The 17,343-nt window shown below is 34.3% G+C and overlaps 1 protein-coding gene across 7 annotated transcripts in view; it reads left to right on the top strand.

The window, feature by feature from the left end:
* C8H4orf33 (chromosome 8 C4orf33 homolog) overlaps positions 1-16,959 on the top strand; it is an 84,259-nt gene extending 67,300 nt beyond the window's left edge. For 6 of the 7 annotated variants that reach the window (XR_002346802.1, XR_002346800.1, XR_002346798.1 and 3 more), the window contains 3 exons: positions 3,181-3,229; positions 15,446-15,645; positions 16,699-16,959. The gene's annotated coding sequence lies outside the window, so the exon portion shown is untranslated. Of the gene's footprint in view, positions 1-3,180; positions 5,389-15,445; positions 15,646-16,698 lie in introns of those variants that run through there. The other variant, XR_002346803.1, reaches the window with a different exon arrangement.

Raw genomic sequence — 17,343 nt, 5'->3', positions numbered from 1 at the left:
AGGAATCCACAGACTCATCTGACCTGAAAGCCTGCACTCTTAACCACCATGCTGCTTTGCTTCTAGTGCCCAGAGCATTGGTAGGAACAGCATAAGACCTTAATAAACAATCATTGCATGAAAGTATTTCTGAGCCACACTTATAATAATGGCATTGTGTTAAGCACTAGAGACAGTGTAGAGAGGAGCATGACAGAGTCCTTTACCTTATTTGCTTTAATTAAACTTATTAATAACTTTGAGAGAGCCATTAACTAAGATGTCTGTAAAGTGACAGAATCTAGGGCAGATATAAATATAAGTATGGCAAATGTCAACAGACATCATGTTATAAATTAGAATAGTAAATTACTCCATGATTATAGCATGAATCAATCAAGCCATTTAAAACTGCTCTTATAAATGATGAATAAGAGGAATTTTCAATTCCAGTAAAATTAATCTCAAAGCCATGATACATGATTTTATTTCTATACTCTGAATCTAGAGCTTGCCCTCTAGATTTTCAAATATATTTGTTTGAAAGATTTTGTGGTTATTTTTTGTTTTTTTTTTTAAATGTAGGGATATATGAAACCTGGTATTATATAAAAATGATAATTAAAGACTTTTTTTTCTAGTTACCCAAATGTATTTCCTAGTGATCTGTTCCCTGGTTCTCAATGTTACCTTTTCTTTATCCTTCCTCTTCTTTGCCTCATTCTCTCTGGTTCTTTTGTCCTGCATACCACTCTCTCTCTTTTGTCCCAACTTTGCCTATGTGGCATAGAATGGAAGAATGTTAGGGCTGGAAGAAACTTTAAGGGACATCTATTCCAAAGTTTTATTCAGTTTAAAGATCTCCTTCTATCTAGTTGTTGGAGGAAGGGTTGGTATCTAACATTTGAGATATAATTTAGCCATAAAAAAGAATGAAATCTTGCCAATTGTGACAACATAGATGGACCTCCAGGACATTATGCTTAGTGGAATCAGGCAGAGAACGATAGGTACCTGATGATCTCTCTTATATGTGGAATCTAAAATCATCTATCCATCTATCTATACTGATAGAAAGATGGGGTGATAATCTAAGTTCACAGATGAAGAAAACAGATTGGTGTTCACCAAAGGTGGGGGGTAGGAGGGTAGAAGACATGGATGAACTGTTGGTTTTATGGGGTTTTTTGGTTGTTTGAATAAATTGAATTTTTTTAATTATAAAAGAAAAAATTAAGATATGCTTTTGTATATTTGTCTTTCTAAAGAGTGTACATTCATGTGCTTTTGATGTTTCTTAGAGTATCAGTAAAGTAATGGAGAAATGTAAAAAGCATATACAGTTTTCTTCAAAAAATGTATTCTCTGGAGTTCCTGTTGGGCCCAGCAGATTAAGAACCCAATTAGTATCCCTGAGGATGCAGATTCAATCCCTGACCTCACTCAATGGGTTAAGGATCTGTCATTGCTGTAAGCTGTGATGTAGATCGCAGGTGCGGCTCAGATCCCATGCTGCTGTGGCTATGGCATACACTGGCAGCTGCAGCTCCGATTTGACCTGACCCCTAGTCTGGTAACTTCCATATGCCACAGGTGAAGTCCTAAAAAAAAATATATATATATATTCTCTATTATTTTTACTGGTCACTATAAATTATTTTTAAATATAAATAATACACATTACTGCAAGAAATTAAACACGTAGGTCAAATAGTGCTAAATTGAGTGTCATCATTTTTTTATCCATCATTACAAGTGAATAAGCATGACATAATAAAACTTAAAGAAATTAAGTATTAAAATTCTTCAGTTTAATTTGTTATGTTACCAACTTTGAACACTAATTTAATTTGATTAATCTGATTTTTAATTTTAAATACATCATTATTGGGAAACTGAATTCTTAAGGGATACTTCTAAAATGTTCATCCCTTAACATTTTTGATGAAGCAGTTTAATTTTTGACTTTGTAAATACGACGTTTGGCAAGTATGTACTTCGGTTGAAATGCACATACCTCTTGTGTGCAAGGCAATAAATTGACTGAGGCTGGATTGATGCTGATACTTGGCCACCTCTGACTGTTTTGTGAGCAGAATACTTTAACAGTTCACACTAAACTGTGTTGAACATTATTAACATGACCCTAAACAACTGGTCTTGACCTTAATGTTCTTTTATCTAACTTCCCTTAATAGAAATAGAACTGAAAATTTAAAAGAAGCTTAGATTTATTGGCAATGCTTAGCATACCTATAATATTAGGAGTTTTTGTTTGTTTGGTTGGCTTTTTTTTTCTTTTTGGCCACATCTGTGGCATGTAGAAGTTCCCAGGCCAGGGATCGAACCTGTGCCACAGTGGTAACCAGAGCCCCAGCATGACAATGGATCCTTAACTCCCTGAGCCATCAGCAAACTCCAATAATAGGTTTTTTAAAAGTTGAAGAAATTTATATAACCTTTGCAAATGGGAAAAGACAAACCTCTCCTTTATTACTGTGTAAATCCAAGTGTTCTGGGTCCCACCATCACTTGTTCTTGGCTTCAGTCAGTTACATAGCCTGTAATTTTTGGAGAATGAGCTACTGGAAAATCACAAATATACTTAGATAAAATTTAAATTAGATGACGTTTTAATTTGAAAATGCATGAACTAGGAGTTCCCGATGTGGCTCAGTGGTTTAAGGACCTGAAGTAATCTCCATGAGGATGTGGGTTCAATCCTTGGCCTTGCTCAGTAGGTTAAGGGTCTGATGTTGCTACAAGCTGCAGCGCAGATTGCAGATGCAGCTTGGATCCAGTGTTACCATGGCTGTGGTGTAGGCCTCAGCTGCAGCTTCAGTTTGACCCCTAGCCTGGGAACTTTCATGTGCCACAAGTGTGTCCATTAAAAAAATAAAAAAGAAAATGCCAGAGATCCCGTTGTGGCTCAATGGTAATGAACCCCACTAGTATCCATGGGTTACAGGTTCTGGTGTTGCTGTGAGCTATGGTATAGGTCACAGACACAGCTTGGATTCTGCATTGCTATGACTATGGCATAGGCTGGCAGATGCAGCTCTGATTCAACCCCTAGCCTAGGGATTCTATATGCTGCACGTGTGGCCCTAAAAACCAAAAAAAAAAAAAAAGGAAAGAAAATGCTCAAACTATTGACCTCATGTCAACTCTATCATTATGATTTTCTTTTTGTTCACTTAGGCACAGACAGCACCTGGTCCTTCTGCTCTCCAGTGGTGATGCATTTGCAGTGAGTACTGTAGATCTTTACTCAAACAGATTTTTGTTTTACAATGACTATATTTTAAAATGGAGGTTTAAATGATTTTGGAGATTTAACTATTTATATACTTGAGGTTTAACCTTCATTTTCTCCTCAAAGTTAGGGAAAGAGGAAGCAAAATAAAAGAGTTCAAGAGCTTGAGCAGGACTGAAGTACATAAGGCTAATACGTGTATGTGTGTTTATATATATATATATGTATATGTACCAGTGGTGTGGCTGGTTTATGGGTAGGTTGTTAATATGTCTCACTGTTTTATATGTGCTCTTGCACATTGGATTTAATAATGTTAACTTCTCTTCTGGGATTAAAGTTTCTACTTAGTCCTCTAAATAGCAGCAGAGAATAGTATGTATTTAGAAATTATTACATAAACTGAGGACACTTTCAACAATGAAGAAAGAAATTTTTTTAAGTGAAAAAATATTTCAAAATAACTGAAAAGTACAGAAAATAATGGCACCATCACTTAGATTTAACATTCCCCACCTAGGTTTGACAGATATTAAAAAATAAATCCTTATAGGTACAACCAATACCCATCTCTTATTCCTTACCCTTCCTTTTCTCCTTTCCTATTCCCACCTCTTCCAGTGTGTATCCACAAAAACTATTTTTAAAATATTAAAAAAATTTATGACATGATATATTCTTAATAAATTGAGAAGAGCCATTAAGTAAGATATTTTGTAAATGGAATCTAGGGCAAATATGTAAATATTTAAATATGGAAATATGGAAAAAGTCAAATATTTTGCAAATTCACATATTTTGCAATGGTTCACACATTTTATTCTAGTACATAAAATAGATATGTTTCTCATTTGGTTGACAACCAGGTTGTTTCAATAGCTTTGTTTTAGAAAGCAATTTTATTATTTAAAAAATTATTTGTAAAGTGCACATGGTTTAAAAATCTCCTGAAAAGCTTGTAGGACTAAAAACAATATTCTTTTGGCCCATATTCCTCATTCCAGTCTTGTTCCATGGACAACTGCTTTCATAAGTTTTAGCTGACTTTTCTAGTTTTCATATTTAAAGTACTAGTTGTGTGTTTTGGTTAATTCTTTTTTTATCATTAAGAAAAGACACAATAGATGATGTATCTTTTTTCTCTAATGGAGATACATTCAGACCTAATTTTTTGTTGTCAAGGATATCTCAAAGAGTTGTGGTAAGAAGGCCATGATTAGAAGTTTGAAGTGTATGTTGGCCAGTTATCCTTTATGTAGTCTGTGACTATAGATTACAATCCTAACTTTTGTCAGTTTTTCACATGTGTGTTCTATTGGTTTTACACTCTTCAGAAAATAGGGAAGCAGGGGAAAAAATCAGAAGCCTATTTTAATATTCCTGACAGTGGTAGAAATATAGGACTTAGGAGGCTGAAGTAATGACCTGTGAAAAGTGTAACGCACTATTGAGGAATTCTTTTCCAACCTAGAAACAAATTCTTAGCAAAGGACCGCAGGGCTTTAAGAAAGAGTGGTCTTATCACTGGAGTTTGCAAAGGGTTGCATGCTCTATTAGGAAGACTTGTTTTACTTTGTTATTTAAGTCTTGGAGCAAGGGTGAATAACAAAAGGTGATTCAAGGTCTACTGGCTATTTTGTTTAAGAAGCCATAGGAGATTTTTTGAATTGGAGGATATTTGCATTATTGATCTTACATTGAAAAATATTGCCAAGTCTGTTATATAAATGTGGTAGTGAGTAGAATAATTTTTAATGACTAAGGGTTGGCAATAAAAAAAATGTAGGAAGGAAGATAATCTTTTTTAATGATAAAATACTAATTTAAATATTATCTGTTATTTGTTTGCCTCAGAACCATGCCAGATATAGCCCTATTTTTTAAAAAGTATTTTATTGTACTAAGAACAAAAAGCTCAGAGTTCCCTTCATGGCTCAGTGGTTAACAGATCTGACTAGGAACCATGAGGTTGCAGGTTCAATCCCTGGCCTCGCTCAGTGGGTTAAGGATCTGGTGTTGCCGTGAGCTGTGGTGTAGGTCACAGATGTGGCTCAGATGTGGCTCTGGCATAAGCCAGTGGCTACAGCTCTGACTGTACCTCTAGCCTGGGAACCTCCATGTGCCTCAGGAGCAGCCCTAGAAAAGGCAAAAAGACAAAAAAAAAAAAAAGGAACAAAAAGCTCACGATCTACCCTCCTAAAATTTTTTAATATAATGATTTTTATTTTTTTCCATTTAGCTGATTTACAATATTCTGTCAATTTTCCCCTGTACAGTATGGTGACCCTCTTAAATTTATAGGTACAGTGTTGTACAGCAAACCTTTAGAGCTTATTCATTTTGCTAAACTGAAACTTATGTTTATTGATTAGTAATTTCCCATTTCCCATTCCCCCAGCTCCTAGTTTTTACTCTTTGATTCTATAAAGTTGATTATTTTAGATAATTCATGTAAATGGAACCATACTGTATTTGTCCTTCTGTGACTGGCTTATTATTTCACTTAACATAATGTCCTCAAGATTCATCCATGTTGTCACATTCTGCAAAATTTCCTTTTTAAAAGTCTGAATAGTATTTTACTGTATGTATATATCACATTTTCTTTATCCATTTATGGAGAGGGAATAATCTTAAATAGCAAGACATAATAAAGATTGACTTATCTATTGAATCTTCTTAGCTCAGCACTATCCAATAGAAATTTCTATAATGTTGGAAAATGTTCTGTACGTACTCTGCCCCAAATGGTAGCCACTAGCCACATGAAATGTGGCTATTGCAATTGATAAATTTTAACTTTTATTTAATTTTAATTAATTCAAATTTAAATTTAAATTGCCACTTGTGGCTAAGGGCTACCATACCATATCGAACAGTGAAGTTCTAGAGACCGTATCACATAGATAGAGGTATGGCATCTTCTTTTTTCTTTTAAATATAATTGTACTTTTTGATCTTTAATGTATTGAGAAGATACAAATATAACTAGCATTCCAATGCTAGTGAAAATTAAAGGGAGGGAAGAATTATAAAAGGAATGTTTTTAAAAAAACAGTTTATGTATTAAGAACTACTTAACATAAAACATGCTATTGGTTTAATACCATTAAATTACATGTATGTGCATATAAATATATTAAATATGATAAAAATAAAAAAACATTCACACTAAGCTACATAATATAAAGACATACTGCTAACAATACCATTGAACTGTGTGTATATATATGCTTATGTTATAGATACATGATATTTGTTATATCTGTTAAGAAAGAATATATGTACTAAAATCAACTCTAGAAGATGAGGGAATCATAGTATTAATTAAAATTTAAGGACTAATTTCAAATTGTGGTGATCTTATGCACATTTATACTATGTGTCAATAAAGAAGAATGACGGTAATTAGGATAGAGGAAAAATAGGGGGAGTGATAGAGAGAAAGACCCATTAAAACAAGTTGGGTCTCTTTCGAGACAGGGTATTACCTGATAAAGTATGAAGAGAAGATCAAAAAAAGAACAAAATAATTCTTGAATTTCTATCCTTTTGAGTATTTTGCATTAGGATGAATCAGAATTAACAGAGGCTTGCTTTCACAAATGAGGATTTAATTGTTTTGTTTCAATAATGAAAATACATTGTGACAGTTGATATTGTTATAAAATAAGACTAAAAGGATTAAATGTGGTAGAACTTTCTATAAGATAAGTGGTGAACATCAGAGTGAACCAGATGTAGGTACAAATTTCAGCTCTCTTCCTTACTTGTTGCGTGACTTTGGATGAATGACTGAACCTTTCTGACACTGTTTCCTAATTTGTGAATTGGAGAGAATAAAAAATTCACTTTAAAAGTTTTTAGAGATGATGAAATGAGATAATGAATAGCAGATACTATATGCAATGTTTAATACATAGAATAAGCCATCAAATGGTAGTTAATATTAACTATTGATGAAAATATTAAAAGAAATATAAATTCGAAGAAACAGACCATTGCAAATTCTATGTAGTGTATTTCAAATATGGTGATGCAAAATATGACTTAGGAAATGCTTATGAAAAAGATATACTATTCATATACCGATGAATGGAGGTATGGAAAATTCCTGAGGGAAAAGTGTGAAGTTTATTAATTTGAAGTAAGGAGACTATTAAAGAAGATGTGAAAATCTTATTATAACTTAAAATCTCAAGAGGAAGGTTATTGAAATGGAGAAAAACGATGCTTTAAAAAAAGAAAATTTATGGAGTAGGAGGGAAGCTAGAACTGATGGGAAGTAGAAATGGAGAAAGTGCTTGGTTGTAGAATGCCCAAATGCTCTTAGGCTTTCTGGGAACAAGGCTAACATGAAATAATCAATCATGATCACTGAGGTCCTACATACAAAAGTTACAAACTCCATTAAAAATCCATCTGAAGGCTTTTTCACAAGCTATAATATCCTAGTCATGAAAGAAGACATCTTTAAGAAGTAGCAGGATATCAGAAATCAATAAGACCTGTATATGTTTTATATCTACTGTATAAAAAGCTTTCTCCTAATCCATCTCCATAAAGTTCTCTTAAATCTTTTCTTGTTTGATTTCTAATAGGAGAACTCTATACTTGCAGCTCCTTTTTCTTAAATGTGTTTCTTAGACTCTTTTAAAAAATTTGTTGGGGCCAAGCCTGCAGCATGTGTAAGTTCCTGGGCCAAAGATCAAACCCACACCACAACAGCAACCCTTGCTACTACAGGTACAATGCCAGATCCTTAACCTGCTGCACCACAAGAAAACTCCTCTCAGACTCTGATGTTTTGTTTTTGGTTATTGAAGTTATCTTGGTCAAGATATTTAATGGAATCTTCTCATTCTTGATTTCTCTGTAGCATGTGACATTGATGATAATTTCTTTCTTAAGATTCTTTTCAGGCTCCTCCTAGCTCTCTGATTAGTCCTTTCTGATCTCATTATTTTCTTTTTTCCTGGTCCTCCAAATATGTCTTCTCTTTGTTTCTGTTATTATGTCTTTTGTTTTTTACATCCCCCCACCATGGCCATCTTATCCTCTTCAATGCCTTCGACCTTAATTTTGATTCAGATTTTCCAACATCCATCTATATATCTGGACTTAAGTTATCTCCAGAGAATTAGTCCTACATTCCTAGTAATATTCATTGAATAGCTGCATCTTGGTGTCCTGACAACAACTCAAACTTAACATTATTGAAACTAAGTAATCAATTCCCAGGTTTGGGTTGTACACCTCTGTCTAAAGTTGCACCATTATTTTCTAAATCAGGCAGGCAAGAAAGTTCTGGCATCTTTGATTGTTCTATCTCTCTTGTCTGTTAATACAATCAGTTGCCATGTCTTGTAACTTTTTGAAGTTTTGCTATGCAATGCTTTGTGAAGTAGTGTGAATTACCACTAAATGGAATTACCATATATTGAACCAAACTTAGCAAGTAGTGATGAGAAGGTCCATTAGACCCCTAAGTATTCCCTGATAGCGTGTCAGTCATGCAAGGGAATGAGTATTAGAGATAAAGCCTGGCTAGATTGTAAAAGTAGAAAGTGATGGAAGATGGAGAGAGGAAAGGGCCATGGGTCCAGGAAATTGGGCATTCACATTGTCTCCATCCTCTTGACAATTGCAGTGCCAGAGCTATGACTCTGAGAGTAGGTTCCTCTGTATAGCTTTGTTAGAGTTCTGTGGAAAGCAATGTCTCTGTAAACATCTTTGAATATCTTAGCAGACTTTCAGTGTTGTTTGGATATGAATGGGATGAGAGAAAAATATTCAGTTAAAAAATTACAGATGTAGTTTCTTTAGTTTTATTTTTTTCCCTTGCTATAAAACATTGAAAAAAAAAAAAAGAAAATGACAAAGAAAAAAAGAAAAAAGAAGGAAAGAAAGGAAGTGACTTGCAGAGCAAACTGGGCCTTGTGATTGGCCCAGAATAAATTTGGTCTAGTGTGTATTTTGACACCTCTCTGCTTTTTATGTCTAGAGGCTACATTTTGTCAGCTGTTTTCCTAAATCACACTTCCTGGCATCTCCAGTTTACATTTTGTCATTTGTTTTTTGAACTCCCTCCCCTTTTCCTATGGATTGATAACAATATAGTAAGGTCCACTTTGCACTTTCTTTTTTTTTTTTTTTTAAGTAAAGCAAATGGATTTTTGCATCCTGCCTTACTGACAAGTTTGCAAATTGCCAATCTTTGCTCTTTTTTCTCCCTCCCAATTTTTCATGGTGGTAATTAAGGACTGTAAATTTCACTTTATCATTTGTGTTAGGAATAGTAGCATAAATCATAGTAATAGCACCGTTTATTTCAGTAATGCCAGCCTGCCTGCAAATCACTTGTAAATTGGTTCCATGGATGTACCTCTATCAAATTAATCAAAAATCACCTGCATACATTTCCTGAGCTTATTTCAAAGGCTTAGTAACAGTGAGGAAGAAAGACCATTGCTGACCTTTCCATTTTTATTTATTTGTGAGTTTGGAAAGGCTCATGCATATGTTTTCATTTTGAACCCTGGCTAAAATCTCACTGAGCTTTTTATGTAATGCTTTTCTTTTTGAAAACATAGGTTGGGATTTGAACCCCAAATAATATGCCTGCAAGATGGTCCTGCTATGGTTCTTCCATAGTAATAATAATGTTTGATTGGGCATAAAATTGTAAACCATTTAAGAATTTGTGAGAAGTTACCACTTTTCTGCTGAAAAAATATTTTTCACATGAGTATAATTATTTTCAACATTGGGAAGTTAGGCAACAATCACTTATGTTTGTCCTCTTGTACCTAGGAAGGTGATATCAATGTATTATTCTGAATATGGAGGGGAACAAAAAATATTTCCTAATGTGCTTTCCATATGTTCTCACTTATACTTTCTGGACAGTAGCTAAGACAATTCCAGTTCATGTGAGGCTGAAGCCAGTGCACTGTTGATATAACATGTTGAGTTCTGTCCTGGATACAGTGTATTCTTTGGGGAGACATCCTGATATTTAGGAATCATGTCCAGCTTACTTCTTATTTATTGGTCCTGCCCTAAGAAGAGAAAAAGAATTTAAATTAATTAATGATTTACTCTTACCCTGAGTCAAACCTTCTTGGGGAAAATATACACGTTATTTATTTTAATTTTACATATGAAATTTAAAAATATGACAAAATCAAGTTCTAGGGCTCAGATAATAAAAATGTAATAATAAACATGATATTTAATTTATATTTTTATGTGTACCTTCCTTCTGTTTCTGATCTATAAACCAGGTTTTGAGAAACTATCATTGATTAGTTTTAGTATTTCAGTGAGTTTATATTGTAAAGTTTTTAAGGTTAGCATAAGAAATCAGAAATAAGTATAGGGGGCTTAATTTTCATAAACAGCTTGGTTTGCATCTAATTAAGATAATAACAAGTTTCCTTTAAATTCTTGTTAGTGATAGTAGCTAGTTTTAGTTTCTGTGTATTTTCCATTCTAGTCTGTACTATTTAATAGCCTATGTTGAAGACTTCACGCTTGAGAAGTTGGAATAGTCTTTTAGGCAAATCCACTCACTATTTTTTCTCTCCTTCTCTCTGGATGAATGTGTAATGGGCATTAATTTACTTCAAAGAATTTCTTTTATTAGAAAAAGGAGACACAAATGCAACAGATGGCCTTGACTCTTGCTATTCTCAAAGTATTAAAGAAATAAAGAAATAAATATTTTATTTTGATGTAGCAAAATCAGAAAGCCCGGAATGAGGTTGATACATTTTGAAATACTGTTTAATAATTCTTTCAGTAACCATTTTATAATTTAGTCCTAAGTATATATGCAATAATTTTTATGGAGAAAAAGCTTTGGAAAGCAATGGATTAAAATATCAGGATATTAAGTAGAGGTCTTAAAGAGGGATGATTTTGATTATTATGGGCTCAGAGTTCCCATTGTGGCTCAGTGGAAAACGAATCTGACTAGCATCCATGAGGATGCAGGTTCAACCCCTGGCCTCACTCAGTGGGTTAAGGATCCAGTGTTGCTGTGAGCTGTGGTGTAGGTCGCAGATGTGGCTCGGATCTAGCATTTCTATGGCTGCAGTGCAGGCCAGCAGCTACAGCTCCAATTGGACCCCTAGCCCAGGAACCTCCATATGCTGTGAAATGGCTCTAAAAAAGATTAAAAAAAAGAAGTTTTAAAGAGTAACGATTTTGATTATTATGGGCTCATTTGTGTATGTGGAAGAAGATACCGTTGAAACCATTTGAAAGGATACCTATGAAGTAAATAATGGTTGTCTCTAGATCCATACATGAAAAAATATATTTGTAAATGTATTTATAAATATATATAAGGTTAAAGCATATTTTCATTGTCTGGTTTGTGGTAATCCATTTTGCCATATTAACGTGAGAAAGGATAAATTAACATTAATTTAGCCATGGGAACTTTTGTAGCCTACTGGATTTACTCTATTTATGAGACTAAAGTGTTTCAGTGTTCCCTCTTAAACAAGATAAAAACAATAAAATTAAGTGTTGAAAGCCATCACATTTCATTTAACAACAAGCCAGTGATAACTGATAAGTTCTCAAATATGGTGGAATAATGGTCTTTCTTTCTACTCCTCACACCTCTATTCTCTTCCGAAATAAATCATTTCCAGACTGTCAATAACCATGAGAAATTTTTAGCTAAAGACCTTTCTCTCTCAAAGATGCTGAAAAGAGGGGCTTAGAGTAAAAAGTGCCATAACTACAATAGTAACTGCATTCTACCAAGAATAAATAAAAATTGCAAAGCCTGACAGTGAAGAGTACAGAGAGGAATTCAAGTGACTGAACCTCAAATAAAGGATTATCCTTATTTGTGAAGAATCTATTCCAGTAAGAAATCAATCTAGGAACCTCTGCATACAAAAACAGCTGGCAGCTTTTTGAGTTATGAGGAAACTGGCACTGAGACCAGTAATCCTAACTGGGCAGTGATCTGCTAACAGGTCTTCAGGCCCCAGCAATAGACATCTGCCTTGGCCTTTTTCTGTACATTAATTAGGCCCTGAGTCTATTTATTGAGAGAGCAGCTATCTTAAATCAATGACACACTATCACTAAAATAAATTTGGTACTATATTTTTTACAGCTCTATTAACTTTACCATTTGACTTTCTAGTTTGTAAAAGGGGAAAAATGAAAATTGAGGACTGTGAGTATATTGTTCGTTAAGTGGATGCCAACCAGATTAAAATCCTATCAACAGTAGTGGAGGTAACAGAAACAAAGTGACAGATTTAACACTACTCTCTATTTACATGTCAAATAGAGTTAAGTGTTTTGCTGAATTCTTAAAATGGTTTGGCTCTGTAGTATCTAGCATAATCAACACTGAAAATTGCAGCACAATTTTGTCTTAATATGTGGAAAAACGTATGCACACTTAAAGATCAAGCAAATTGCTCCTGAAAGGGGTGTGTTAAAAAAATGGGTTTGATTAATGAAAACAAAATTAGTTACTTGAGTATATTTGATAAGCAGAATTGAATTTATTTATTTATTCATTCATTTACCAAACTTATATTGAGTACCTTTTATGAGCCTGGCTCTATGTTAGGGGAAGTGGACACAAAGTCAAATAACATGCAGTTTCTACTCTCTTGGAGCTTTTACTCCAGTGGCATATACGTACTTTATCAAAATGTTTTGTTAATTTAGTTAATGTCGATTGGATCTCTTACAAACGAGTTTTCTCCAGAATTTTTGTTATGTTTTCTTTATATATACTTTATTTTTTAATATTTTAATTATTTATTTATTTTTATGGCAATACCTGCAGCGTATGGAAGTTCCTGGGCTGAGGTCGAACTGGAGCTGCATCTGAGGCTTAACCTACAGCCATGGCAACATCAGATGTGAGCCACATCTGCAGCCTATGCTGCAGATTTGGCAATGCCAGATCCTTAACCCGCTGAGGATGCCAGGGATCAAACTTGCATCCTCACAGAGACAACATTTGTTCTTTAAATGAGACCAAATGGGAACTCCTATATCTGCTTTAAACATCTCTGTTCCTATTTGGATTACAAAATAAAAAGCAAAGCAAAACAAAACAACATCAAGCCATGCTACTATACTGGGAGTCTACAAAATAAGGAAACCTCTTTAGCTCTAAAAGGAAGAAAAATATGTTTTCTTCTATGTCAAAGACTGTACTTTTCTTCTAGATTGATTCTTTAGGTTAGATGTTCATTGATATACTTGTGCTACCTGCAAAATCTGCTGCAATATTTATAAACTAATAGACTTCACCTTTTTAGCTATAGGTGTATAATTCTATAGGACATTATTATACAGGTTTAAATAAGAAGAGTTAGATTTCTAAATGATAGCCATTATAATCCTTCTCAACTTTATTATTACTGGTTTTGAAAAGGGTTTTTGGAAAAATGACATCCCAAACAATTAATGCCTGCTTCTTATAAAGCACTTATCATCTTAAAATTAATCAAGAAATTATATAGCCATAATGGAGAACTCTTGGGAATTTCTGTTTTGAAAGGAGATTAATCAAGTTACTCAAGTTTGTCCTGGCAGCTTCATAGTATGTTGGATTCTAATAATTTGACAATGGACCCTTTATTTTTATTTTGTTTTGTTTTATTTTATTTTATTTTATTTTTGTCTTTTTGCCATTTTCTTGGGCCGCTCTCACGGCATATGGAGGTTCCCAGGCTAGATAGGTCGAATTGGAGCTGTAGCCCCTGGCCTACGCCAGAGCCACAGCAATGCAGGATCCGAGCCATGTCTGCAACCTACATCACAGCTCATGGCAACGCTGGATCCTTAACCCACTGAGCAAGGCCAGGGAGCAAACACACAACCTCATGGTTCCTAGTCAGATTTGTTAACCACTGAGCCACGACGGGAACTCCTGGACCCTTTATTTTAAAAAGCTCTCTTTTTAAACGTTTCTAAAAGGGAGACAACTCTTGGCAGCTCTATGAAGTTACACTAGAACTAGCAACAGAGCATCCCTGGATAAAATTCCTCACATACTCTCTTCTTAGATACAGAAGAGACTGTCAGGGGAAACAGCTATGACCAGTGGATTGTATTTATCAGACACCATAGATTTTGGTTTATGGGTCTCTTCATAGACATTGTCAGTCGTCTTGTGAACAATATTGTTACAGCAGTTCCTCAAACAATTTTTTTTTCTTTAAATTAAGTTGTCTTGATCTTTAAGGGAGTCGAATTGGAAGAGCAGAGAAGGTAATTTGGCTCTTGACCATCACTGTTTTCCAAATGGGTAATTTTTAGAATGGGATTGTCAGTGATTCTGGCTGACTTCAGTTAATAGTAGATTCTTCATTAAGGTTGACAGAATCTGTTTGGGAGCAGGGGCAGAAAGTCTATGGGGAGAATATCTAAATTAAAAAGGAGTTCAGAATTCTCTATTTGGGACATGGATGGTTTCCAAAACCTCCCTTTTATGCCTTATCCCCGTTAGAGAGTATATTAATAAGCATCAACAAGGAGATGAAGGATTAAAAAAAGTAAAGGTTGATATCAGCAAAAAAAAAAGTTATTAAAAATTTACAAGACTGATAAAATAGTTGTTGACGAATGAGTGAATGTGACCATGATAATAAATATGATCAGCTTCTCAAGTTATGAAAATGAAATGATTATCTCAAGCAGGTAGGGGCATATAAGGTCCATTAGAGATCATCTCTGTGATTAAGGTCAGGTTTCTTGGGCTAAGGTGGCTGTTTAATAGGTCTCCAGAATCTGAGTTTGCCTGCCAGGGATCAGCATGGGTACTAAGAATTACAGTAAAGTTAGCGCTAATGAGCAAACAAAGCAGTTTCACTTGCCTTTCTTAGAGCTCCAAGCATGAAGAACCAATACCTAGGTCAGCAGTATCATTATCCCCTTATAAGAATTAGCTGTTTCCACAAATTGAATCTGAATTTGTATGTTTTATAGCAGACCATAAATACTTTCACCTTTTTATAAATAATAAAACTATGAATGGAGTGGATAATTAGTGGCATTATTAATGGGTCTTCAATTTAGGAACCACGAGTGACAAGCTTGCCTTACAAAGCAATTATGTCGTTTTTGTTTAAACTTTGGTTCTGTTTGTTTAACACATTAAATCTGTCAATTGAAATTATTGCTGTTTTGATGATTTCCTCCTAACTATGAAAGGAAGGGCTGAGTTTACAATTTAAAGTCAACATTACCTGGAACCAGTGGAATGGGATTACATTTCTTCTTTGGGAATATTTTCCACCTGGTATTGATAAAATGAATTCATATGCAATTCACGGATCGGGGATTGGAAGAATTTATGAAGCCCTTTATTCAATACCACGTGAAGAGATTGAGGACAGACAAGGGCCTAACTTGTGAGTATGGAAATAATTTGATTATATATTTACTTTCAGCTTTTATCTACAGTGAGTTGTGAAAGGGAGATAAAAGATTTAACAATAATTCTTAATTCTTTTTTTAATCTTGGAAAAATCTTCATTGTGTTTCTGGTAATAAGAATAAGTAGCTCAATTCAAAAATACATGAGATTTTTCACCAAATTATTTTAAAACTTTTTCTGGTTTACACTATATCAGACTGTACTGGGCACTTTATAGGACTATATGGTTTCTATTTGCATATATGAATAATAATATTAACATTGCTGCTAGTAGTAAAAGCTTGCAGACTTTGGTAATCCATAGGTAAATCTCATTTTATAGGAGTGTTGTATGAATGAACATAATTAGTATACAGTACTTTTGCGTGAACTGAGTGTGTTTTGTAGTAATCAGGAACTCACAGAAACTACCAATAAGACATAAAGGGACACTTTTATTATTGCATGGTGAACCTCAGATTCAGACCATCTCGACATGTCTTAAAATGTGAATTCAAGAAACCTCTCAAATAAATGTTTTTAGGTGAGATTTGAATTAAGAAAATAATACATTTTAGGAGTTCCCGTCGTGGCGCAGTGGTTAACGAATCCGACTAGGAACCATGAGGTTGTGGGTTCGGTCCCTGCCCTTGCTCAGTGGGTTAATGATCCAGCACTGCCGTGAGCTGTGGTGTAGGTCACAGACGCGGCTCTGATCCCACGTTGCTATGGCTCTGGCGTGGGTTGGTGGCTACAGCTCCGATTCGACCCCTAGCCTGGGAACCTCCATATGCCGCGGGAGCGGCCCAAGAAATAGCAAAAAGACAAAAAAAAAAAAAAAAGAAAATAATACATTTTATTTATATATACATTTAATCATTAGCTAACATAGAAAGAATGGTTTGAACATATGTTTTCAAACAATTTTTAAAGTAATTAAGGCACAAAACATGTTTTAAATTTTATTAATGAATAAATAAAATAAAATTTTATTTAATGAATATGTATTGAATACTTAAATTTGATTTTTTTTCTATATGACCCGAAGCCATCGTATTGAGTATTTCAAACCTTTCAACCTGGAGTGGATTATGGGAGACAACTGGAAGCAGCAAGACTCAGAACTGTGGAAAGAGCTTTGCTGTGATCCTTTACCTTCTGACAACCTGGGTTATAACTCATAAAGAAAGGCACTTAACAAATAGAACTCTACTCACTACCACCTCAGTTGGACAGCTGAAGTAAAATCATTGTTTGCTACCACTGTAAATATTCCAACAATGTGCCAGAAATAAATCATTTAATTGAGCATGACTTTTATCCTTTATCTTTTACTACATAATGACTTTTTAAAATAAATGATAAGAGAAAATAATTGTTAGGGTCCTTCTTTCCCATCAACTCAAACTTCCTGGCAAGTTTTCTGTTCCCTGAAATAGATCTTTGGAAAATCAAGAAAGAGCATGAGATGTTACAATGCCATTGAGATACATTGTATAATGCTGAGACCTGAAGTAGAAAAATGAGCTGCTGCAAATTTTGCCCTAAGGACATTTCAGTGCTTTGGGAATACATGGAGGTGAACATTATAGCTTCTACTCAGTGTTACACTTTAATACATTATTTAATTTCTAAACTTGACAACTTTCGGATAGGGATGGCAGGAAGGTCATCTGTCAGAATAACCCTAAAA

Source organism: Sus scrofa, chromosome 8 (assembly GCF_000003025.6).
Source record: "Sus scrofa isolate TJ Tabasco breed Duroc chromosome 8, Sscrofa11.1, whole genome shotgun sequence".
Classification (NCBI taxonomy): Eukaryota; Metazoa; Chordata; class Mammalia; order Artiodactyla; family Suidae; genus Sus; species Sus scrofa.
Note: the sequence above shows the minus strand (reverse complement) of the source record. Positions and strands in the feature narration are given on the sequence as shown.